Source organism: Bidens hawaiensis, unplaced genomic scaffold (genome assembly GCF_021521415.1).
Source record: "Bidens hawaiensis isolate Kalapana, Puna unplaced genomic scaffold, B.hawaiensis_p1.1 tig00030905_1, whole genome shotgun sequence".
Classification (NCBI taxonomy): Eukaryota; Viridiplantae; Streptophyta; class Magnoliopsida; order Asterales; family Asteraceae; genus Bidens; species Bidens hawaiensis.
In genome coordinates, this window is record NW_027495182.1 from 79,114 (window position 1) to 90,559 (window position 11,446).

General features: G+C 30.5%; 1 pseudogene; it reads right to left on the reverse strand.

The window, feature by feature from the left end:
- LOC143581392 (nuclear pore complex protein NUP50A pseudogene) lies at positions 1 to 1,236 on the reverse strand (annotated as a pseudogene).
- Positions 1,237 to 11,446: the final 10,210 nt, after the last annotated feature.

Consider the following 11,446-nt stretch of genomic DNA (forward strand, 5'->3'; position numbering starts at 1 on the left):
CTATTCTTCAGGTTCTTTCGGTGAATTTTCAGGTGTCTTCAGATTAACCGCACCAGCAGACGTGTTTCCTTTATGTGCCTCGACAACCGAACGAAACTCTTCAACAATCGATGCATCCTTAAACTTCAATGCAAACGTTGAAAGACCATTTTGCCCCTCACCCGTACTGTTCACACACGCAAACGTGATTCCTTTTTTGTCCATATTAGTCAGCTTCATGTCGGGAAATAAACTCGCGTTTAAAATCAATCTATAGTTCCCTCTTGCCCTCATTACAAGCCTCGCTTTTCCCGTTCCAGAAGTCAACACATTGACTTTTAATTCTCCTTTCCCGCGTTCTTTCCACCCGCCATCAATAAACTCAAAAAGTATAGAATCTGCTGTGAAAACCGCCTTTTCGTTTTCCTCACCAGTTTCCACCTGTACTTCCTTCATAACAGACGGTGTTGTTTTGGTTCCCTCAGTATTCTTATCTGTGTTGCCAAACAGAGACGAGTTTCCGTTTGTACCGAAACTGAAAGACGAGAAAACGGGCGAGTCGGTCTTCGCAATCGACCCGAACGAAAATGCTGAGTTTGAAAAACCGGTCCCGACAAGTCCCGTGAACGCGTTTTGGCTACTCGAAAGCTGTTGGAATGAGTTAACTGATCCGCCCACAGGGGTCTTTTTGTCATTTACATCAGTGTTTTCCTTCTCGGATGCAGGGGCAGTTCCGCCATTTCCCTCTAACTTGTCCTTGTCTTCATTTTTCTCCTTCTCCACAGGACTATTTCCAGCATTTTCCACCAATTTTTCCTCTATCTCAGCTACAGGGGCATTTGCGTCATTTCCCACCAACTTGTCACGGTTTTCACAATTCTCTTTCTCAGATGCAGGGGTAATTCCGTCATTTCCCACCGAACTTTCTTTTTCTCCATCATTCCCTTTCTCCACACTAAGGGTATTTTCGTCATTTCCCACTGATGTTTGAGAAGCAGAAGTTGAAGTTGTAGGGGGTACCAAACGAATTGCTGCAAATGGATTAGAAGAAGGTGCAGCTGGGGTCGATGACGTTTGGCCACGTTTGACTTTAACTATTCTTCTATTTGCCAGCACTTCATCACTAGCCCGTTTAAACGTACCCGTTTCTTGCCCGGGAACCTCTTCTTCATCATCAAGACCCGGGTTATCCTGGGACAATTCTCTACCCGCAGCTCGTTTTTTGGTCGGTGGAAACAAGTCCTCTGCATCCCCCATCACAATACTATGAAAAATGTGATTCTGCAAAAGATGGTTTATTTACAGGGTTCAGCAAATAAGAAAACAAAAATACTGCACAAAATAATTCGGTTGAATAAACATTTAAATTTGGACCATCCACTTGTCAACACTCCACAAACAAAACCACATAACTTTAATATGTGCACATCTAATGGAGCTTTTGTTCAGCAGAATGCCAATTTTATCCTTGAGATACAAATTGACTTGAAACTTGCATGATTTAGCAACAAGTATAATTGCGTGTAAATTCATAAAACTAAGATACTATAATGATCCACATTTGAAAACGTCGTCATTTTAAACTATCTGCAATGTAATGATCAGGTTTGAAAACGGCTGAATGTGAGTGGCTACAGGAAGTGTTTTCTTATTGCGCAAAACTTCTATCTATATATGACATTATATGTATATGATATTTTTAAGGATGCGTTCTTTTCAGAACCAATAATATGCTGACAACCGCATAACGATTTGTGCACAGTGCATTGGAGATCTGGAATGACAGCAACTGATGGTATATAGCTAATTTGATGCTATTGCAGCAAGGGCTTCACTACGCTACATCTATTATATCAATAGCAACTAAAACATAAGCAAGGTACTGAAATACCTTCGCTTACAGTGTTTAATCGATCTCTAGGAACGAAAACATGCATTTAACTTAACTTATACTTAAATCTCATATGTATATATATATATATAGCATTCCAGGCTTATTCTAACCAGCCTATGACATTCGAGAGAACCAACGGCTAACGAAATTAATTAACTGCTACCTATAAACGTATACAGCCAATGAACGCATTTAACGAAAAAACACAAGTTGTGTTTCCCTCTCCACTCCAAAACGTAAAAATTTCTTTTGCGATCATGGATGAGTATTTGAGCACTAAAGGCATCTTAAGTTAGGGAAAACGCCTGTAATCTTATTAGTAAAAGCTGGATAATAGGCAATCATCGAAAGCAAAACCCTAAACAGCATAACCTAATTAATTTGTAAGCGGCATCATCATCCGTAATAATAATAAATAAGCTAATCGATTAGAAAAGAAATAGATACATACATACATGCCCACCTATTAAGAAACCCTAGATAATTAGGAGAGTAATCGGTGGTTACCTTCCAATCAAATAAAAGCGTTAGCTTAGGCGGTAGCGTTACGGTTGAATGTATATTTGTATATGAACGAACCCTAGTTAGGAACTAGTATAGTTGTGAAATCATTTTTTTTTGTTACATATAATATATGTTATAACATTTAATACAAAACATCAAAACATAAAAAAAATGTTTTGCTATTTTTTAACATTTTTTACTAATTTTTATATATATTTTTAGGAAAGAGAAAAAGTTATATCTATATTTTTTATTCACTTTAACTGTGAACCACAATATTTAAACATTAATTAAAAACATGTGGCTGAAAATGGGTTTCTAGAGTTTTCACAACTCAAATGTGTTTTCATTTTATACTTAGCCCCCTAGACAATATATATATATATATACACATACATATTGGGGAAGTATAAAATGAAAACTCACCTGAGTTGTGAAAACCCGTGAAAACCCTATATGACATCGTTTTTTTTTGTTTTTTTGTTGCACACGTAATATATGTTGTTACATTTAATACAAAACATCAAAACATTAAAAAAGAAATTTGTTTTGCTATTTTTTAACATTTTTTTACTAATTTTTTCATAAGAGAGAAAATGTTATATTTATGTTTATATTTTTTATTAACTTTAATTGTGGACCACATGATTCAAACTTTAATTAAAAACATGTGGTTGAGAATGGGTTTCTAGAGTTTTCACAACTCAAGTGGGTTTTTATTTTAACCTAACCCCATACATATCTATAATATATATAAACGAAAACCCAAAAATCTTATGTGTCGTGATGTGGTTGCTCCTCCCTTTTATAGAAGCCACCAGATTTCTTGATTTTTAAATAGAGGTCTCTCATTGATTTAACCCAAATTCATGGGTATTGGTCTTACCAAAACCAGATAGCTTTTAAATGGGTTATAACATCTCAATAAATTAAAAATTAATCTTACCAATTATTTGATATGAAAATCCTACAAAATAGAAATATACAAAAATTTAATATCCAATTTAAAAAGAAAAAGATATTATTTATAATTAATAAACAATTTTATAGTAAAAAAAACATAAACGGGTCACGGGTCACCAAATCCAGATAGCTTTTAAACGGGTTATAACATATCATTTATTTATGAATCCCTTTCATCATCAAACCCTGAGTATATTATTAACTTTCTTACAATAAAGAAAATTAAAATCCAAAAGATAAATAGTAAAAAACGAAAAATGTAAAACAACCATTATCTCAAGCCATCAGATTACTTTATTTGTAAATGAAGGTTTGTCACGCATTTGACCCGAATTCACGGGTAAAGATCTCACCAAACTCAGATAGTTCTTAAATGGGTTATAACATCTCATTATATTAAAAAATAATCTCATCAAATATTTGATATGAAAATCTTATAAAATAGGAATATACTAAAATTACTATCCTATTTTATTTTTAAAAAAAAATATATTATTTAAAATTAAGAAACAATTTTATAATAAAGAAAATAAACAAGTAATGGGTATCACCAAACCCAGATACCTTTTAAACCGAATTATAACATATCATTTATTTGTGAAACCATTTCATCATCAAACCTCAAGTATATTAATTATTAACTTTCTTACAATAAATAAAATTAAAATCCAAAGATACATATATAAATATTAACAACGAATAATGTAAAACAACCCCCATAATACGGGGGATAAAATCTAGTATATATATATATATATATATATCAATCATATCCGGAATTTCTATTTCTATATTATTTAACATGAGAACACTATAAACCAATTTGTTGTTATTATTAGATTTATTTTTATAGGTGTTTGCTGTTATTTTTTGTTTGTATTTGCTAATTTTCGATTATGAGACGTTATAAGTATTTGCTAATTTATATTTTGTTGTTATTATTGGATTTTTTCTTTTGCTGTTATAAGTATTTGCTGGTATATGTTGTTATTAGTTTGTTTTTGATTTCGATTATATTGTTGTAATTTTTAAGTTTTTTTCTTTGTTATTATAAATCATTGCTTATGTAGATTGGTATTGTTTCTTACGTTCTCATTTTTTTTATAAATTGGTATTATTTTCTACGTTCTCATGTTAAGATTAAAATGTACATGAACCTTTTCCACTGTAAATAATAAATCATATTTTAAAAGTAAGGAGGATGAGAAGAATTTATAGTCACACAACAAAACCCCTCAATTTTTTTTAAATTAAATAAAAAATCATAACTCAAAAATTTAATCAAAAAAACAAAAAATGTAAAAATACAAAAATGTTTCCTTCGTCTTCCTCGTTCTTAAAAAAAAAACCTTCATTGCTGAAGGAAAAATATCATTTGTTTTTTAGCTTATCATTGTGTTTTGTGTTTATTTTCGTCATTGATTGTGTCTTTTTTTCTCGACATTGTGTCTTTTTTTTTATATTGTGTTATATTACTTAACATTGTGTTATATTTTGTTCGACATTGTATTATATTTTGCGATCTATTGTGTCTTTTTTAAGTTATAATTGTGTCTTTGGTTCATTTTCGTCACTGTGTCTTTTGTCTCTGCATTGTGTATTTCCAGCGTATTTTTTTTGGAACGGGAATGACAAGGGAAACATTTTTGTTTTTTATTTAAATTTTGAGTTATGATTTTTTTAATTAATTTTTTGGAATTTTCTTTGAAGGGTTTTTTGTGTGGCCACAAATCCTTCTCATAGTTCTCATTTTTGTCTCTCTTTGTATTTTAACATTTCCCAATAAAACCAATAGCTATATATGAATCATGAGAAACTAAATAAATCAATGAGATTTTAAACAAGGAAAAATTTTGAATTCGAATTCTATGATCAGCTCATTGATTTGATGTATAGTTAGATAGTTTGAATTTTAATAGTTTAAAGAGGTATTATAGGACCGACTAGATGCCTGGCGAAACTTCCTATAGTTAGGTGCATAAAGGCGCTCACTTTAGCGGCCAGTTTGAATTAGAATTTGATAAATTTACAGAAAAGATAAGATGCTATTGTTTTTCTTCTTCATTATTGAGGAAACATTTGTATAGTTTCGAGGTTTGCTTCTTCGTTGGCCGAACGCTTAATAGTCATTTAAAATAATATTCATATGTCTAAAACATAGTTTTTAAAAAGATGTCTATATATGAGTCATTTATAATATATCAAATGGATATTCGATACATAGTTTTTAAAAAAGATGTCTATATATGAGTCATTTATAATATATCAAATGGATATTCGATGCATTTATCATTAATCTTATATAAAAGGTATTTGGAATTCAAATATAAGTTATAAATGTAAAACCTCCCAATGGCAATACGGATCTAGCACTTTCAAACCCACTAGTCGAATTCTCATAGGATGATCTTTCACTATACTCATAAATCTACATATCTGTCACTATGGAGCTTAACCCCTCAAGATCACGAGAAAAGACACCTTTACATTTTTTCAGACTACAAAAAAAATCGTTCTATTGTTATGATATTTTTCATTATTGTTTAAATAAAATGTATATTAAATAATTACATAACTTGATTATATATAGTATATATATATATATATATATATATATATATATATATATATATATATATATATATTTACAAATACCTCCCGTCAAGCTTGAAAAGAATAATCATATTTAGTAACCGAGTTTCATATTTGTTCAATTTAATCACTTAATTTTCAATATATAAAAAAAATTGACAAGAGAGCAACATTCAAGCTTGAAATGTTTTTGTGGATTGCTATCATTCAAATATATATCAACAATTTTAACACAACAAATGAGCAAACGCCGGCTAACTTTACGCACAGACACATTACGAGAGAAACAAATTAAAAGTTTACTTCACCACACACCCAAACATGTTGGCGCGAACTCATGAACATTTTGTCATAAGCATCGTTACCAAGTAGAATGGCGCGGCTTGACCCTATTTATCTCGCATAGAATGAATAAATAAACACCAAAATATAAACAGCACATTCATCATAACAAGAATCCTAACAAAGTAAGTTACAATTAGATGAAAACAGGTATATAACTGTAGTCACTTTGAAGTACCATTCCTACAGGCTATAAAATGTTTTTTTACATTCAGAATAGCAAGTAAAATTAATTTGAAGGATGGGAATTGTCACCTCAAAAAGAATATTTATATGGAGTGTCTAGAGAGCATGCAACTAAACTCATGGTGAAGTCTATAGTCTATAGTCTATACATCATATCATGTCCCGAAAATACAAAATCCTTACAACATGAACATCTACATGTCTCGTTCAAATTTGGCAATTAAGATCTTTTCTCCAAAGAGCTACTATTTTTGAAACCTTGCCTGGAAGATAAGATCGTGCCATAAAAGCAGTCTTAGGTAAAGAGTCATTTCAGAAATTAATATTATCTCTAATGGGTCAAAGAAAAACAAATAGATAACAAGAAAACACATCAAATGGGTCATATAGGTAGAAAGTCTTTTTGAAGCACATAACTTCAAAAAATCATTTTATTGGAAAAAAATTATTAGTACTTGAATAAACATGCATGTAAATGAACCGAAAAAAAAAAACGGAGCATGTTCGCGCTTGTTCATTTAACTTTAACTGGACAAACTATCAAAAAGGAACGGGGTTTTCTTGTTCGCATTAGTTCCTTAAGAAAATGAGTGAGTTCAGTTAAAATATATATCAATTTTATAATCCATGATAAAGATTGTTTTTATTCTAATTAAGTTGTTTTATCTTTGCATAATGGACTTCACGAGTTTTGGGCTTATGGATCTTGGATTTGTCTTGTCTTGGGCTTGGTTTTGTCTCATGATACATCTCATCTCCATCTATGCATATGGCTGATACGGTTTTATCTTTAGAAGCTCCAGCCCCTTTTGGTAGATCCAATGTTCTCAACGGTTGCTTTGATCCATCGCTTTATCTTTGGAAGATCCGATATGCTCTAACGGTCTGATCTCACCTTGACAATATAAGGTCTGTCGTCAGTTATAGACTACTTATAGGATGAATACAATCAGCAACGATGTAGTACCCGGTGTTCTTGTTCCTTCTTTTAGGGTTTCATATTTTATCTTTTTTGTCTTTGTTTTATACTTTTGATTATTGGTTTATATAACCCCAATCTTGTGATTATTGAATGTGGTTATCTCTGATTGTAACCTTTTGATTTGGAATAAAATGAATTGCATACCCAATTCTGACAAGTTTGTGTTCGCCCGTTAAATGTATAAACTGTTCACGAACGTAAAAAAACGAATATAACTGAATGTAGATTATTAACATAACCAACGAACACCAATTAAAAGTAAACGTGAACATCTATATGTTGGGTCTAAAAATTTATTTAAACTAGACTAAATTTGTTATGTCCAACAGCACGTTAATATAATTATCAATGATCACATACAAGATTTATCACAAAGAATTTTCATTATATGAAAAAATAGATTAGGTTAATTTATACTTGGGTGTTTGTTTTTTTACAAAAGATCTGCCTGGCCTCTTTTGTTTGCAGCGCGCAGATCACACGCAGACATTGCCTTCTACAGACTGTTTGTTTTTTCAAAGACGTTTCATTAAAAAACGTCTACGCGTCCTCTTCTTGGTGCAGACTTGGACCATAGTTTTCCAATCTCTTCTAAACTCATTATTTCCATCAGATATAAAAAAAACCCTAGCCAACAACTCTCCTCTCCTCTCCTCTCTTCTCCTCACCTCTCCATATCTCTTCACCCTCAGCCTCCCTCCCTGCCGCCGCCGACCACCCAACCCGCCGCCTGACCACCCTACCGCCGTTGCCTACCCTGCCACCATCTGCTCCGACCCCCTATCCATGTACAATAATTGTTAACTAATTGTGTTTGTTCAAGTGAGTTGTTAATGGATTAGTTTTTTTTAGGTTTTTGTTAATTGATTTGTTCAATTAATTTATTACGTTTTTGTTTATTTATTATTCAATTGAGTTGTTAATTGATTAGTTTTTTTAGGTTTTCGTTAATTGATTTGTTCAATTAAGTTATTAAGTTTTTGTTAATTGAATTCTTGTTAATTGATCTGTTCAATTGAGTTGTTAATTGATGAGTTCTTTTTGTTCAATTATAATTTTGCATAATTGTTCAAGTATTATTAGTTTTTAGTTCAAAAAAGTTTGTAGAAAGTTTAAGTTTATAAAAAGTCTATAGAAAGTTTTTAGTTGAAAAAGGTTTGTAGAAAGTTTAGGTTTATGTCATCGACTTGTGAGTTGTTTTAAGCTCGAGTTTTGGCTCGTTTCATTCATTATATATGAATTATCTACTTTCGAAAATAATTAAAGAAGCTTTTGGAGGAAAAAACATTCACGTGGAAAATTGTTAATGTAAGTTTTATAATTTGTTAGTTAATTAGTTTTAAAATCACCCGACCCTTGGTTGCTTGGGTTATTCTAACTTGTGATTGTTTGTTTATTTGTTTAGATTTGGCAAGACGTGACAATAGCTGCACTGATGGAACTTGACGATTTGATTATAGGATTAATGTCTGAACTTTTTTATAAATTGTTTGTAAGGGCCTAATGATTCTCATACATGTTAATTTTGGATTATGTATTTTTATATTGTGAGCATTTTTAATTATGGATAATTTGTTTTTTTTTTTGTATAAAATTTGGATTTATGTATTTTTAATTTTTGTTGGATAATTTGTGTTTTTGGTATAAAGCATATATTGAGAGGTTTAGCAGTCTGAAGATGTTAAAAAACAAACAGTCTTCTTCTTGCAGAGTGCAGAGGTTTGGTCCACCTCTTCTACTACAGATGTCTGCAAACGTGATCCGCAAACTACAAACATTTTACCTTTAAAAAAATCAAACAGCAACAAGCCAAAAATTCCAAAGCGTGTGTTTCCTGTGAAGGGAAAGAACAAAATATAAACATAAAAGTCGTACCAGTCCAGTACTCCAGTAGGCAGTAGACAAAGCTAGTTCACCCAACATCTTCCATTTGGACTCGTTTTGTGCTACTAGTGCAATATCAGAAAAACAAATGGTATCATGTGTAAATTCACACACGTAGGGGAGGGTTCAGAACCTTGAAAACTACTACTAACCAATCAATTTTTTTTCTTTAAATTATTAGCTTATTATTATAAAAAAGTAATAGAAAATACGTAGCTCAAGGAATATGTAGCTTACGAGTTACAACTATGCAACTCGGTAACTACATATGAATTTTTTTATTTTGGCAAAGATCAATAAGATATAAAAAGAATAAGAAATTAAAAATTAAGAACAAATCTTGTTTAGAAGTGGTTTTCTCGTATCTTTATAAGTTTTCTCGTGGGGTGAGAGACATTCATTTCAAAACGAAGGATTATGTTGATAAGAACGAGAACCGCATAAGCATTTGTACAATATTGCGTTAAATGCGGCACACCTAATATTTCTCCCTTCCACCACCTCTAATTGTACTTTATGCATAATGTTTAAGTGCTTTATGAGGTTCTCACAGTTCTCAACATAAAAGTATAAAATGGTTTGTTTTGCTTAAGTGGGCCTCCATATATATATATATATATATATATAGGCTTAGATTAAAATAAAAACATATATATAAATTACTAAAAAAATGTAAAAAAAAATAGCAAAACATTTTTGTTTATGTTTTTGATGTTTTGTATTAAATGTAACAACATATATTACATGTTACAAAAAAAAAAACGATGTTACATAGGGTTTTCACGGGTTTTCTCGACTCAAGAGGGTTTTCAAACTAGTAAAAACCCTCTTGAGTCGAGAAAACCCGTGAAAACCCTATGTAACATCGTTTTTTTTTTGTAACATGTAATATATGTTGTTACATTTAATACAAAACATCAAAAACATAAACAAAAATGTTTTGCTATTTTTTTTTACATTTTTTTAGTAATTTATATATATGTTTTCAGGAGAGAGAAAGTGAAAGAAAACTTTAACATTTTTTATTAACTTTAATTATGGACAACAAGATTTAATCTTTAATTAAAAACATGTGGTTAAGAATGGGTTTCTAGAGTTTTCACAACTTAAGTGGATTTTTATTCTAACCTAACCCTATATATATATATATATATATATAGGGGATGGATATTTTGAGAACCATGTTGAGTTTTAAAAACTTAAGAACTCAATTCTAGGCCACACATTTAATTAAATGGATTGGAATATATGGTTGAGATTAAATCTGGCAAAAAAGTCAAAGTAGGAGAGAGAATAAATATGTAAGTGGTTACACTAACTTTTACGTCCGTTACACATGTGTAAAAAGTCGACTCGGTGTGTAAAAAATTCTGTAATTTTTTTACATGTATGTAACTTACATATATTACGCATGTGTAAAAAAAATTCGAAAAAAAAATCGTTACACTGAGTTCTTTCGAGTTCTTAAAACTCAAAGGGGTTCTTAATTGAAATCTCCCCTATATATATATATATATATTGGGTTTGGATCAAATACAAATGAAATTAACGTGCTAAACGTGAGAATTAAGTAGAGTAATTATATATACAATTAGAGTAATTGTGTAATTACATCATAGAGTAATTATAATTACTCTATGATGTAATTACACAATTACTCTAATTGTATATATAATTACTCTACTTGATTCTCATGTTTAACACGTTAATTTCATTTGTACGTTAACTTTCTCATATATATATATATATATGTTTTGCTTGCCCAATGTGAGTGTAATTACTTCTGCAATCTCTAGTTTTCCAGAGTTGTATTTTCTCAAAAAAGTGTTATAGGAAATAATATTTACTGAAATGATGTTCCTTCAAAAGTATTTATCAACATAGTATTTTTAGCTTTTCTATCTTCTATTATAATTGAATAACATATAACTTTAATAAAACAAAGTAGGTTTAATATTTATATGAACTACTTTTTTTATTCAATACATGTGTATATTTTTTCTTAAATAAGATAAAACATTTTTTTTAATTTGCAGTTATCAACATATTGAGAGATTCTTTCGTATTATTATTATTATTATACTGATTATTATACTGATTATTATTATTATTAGAAACGT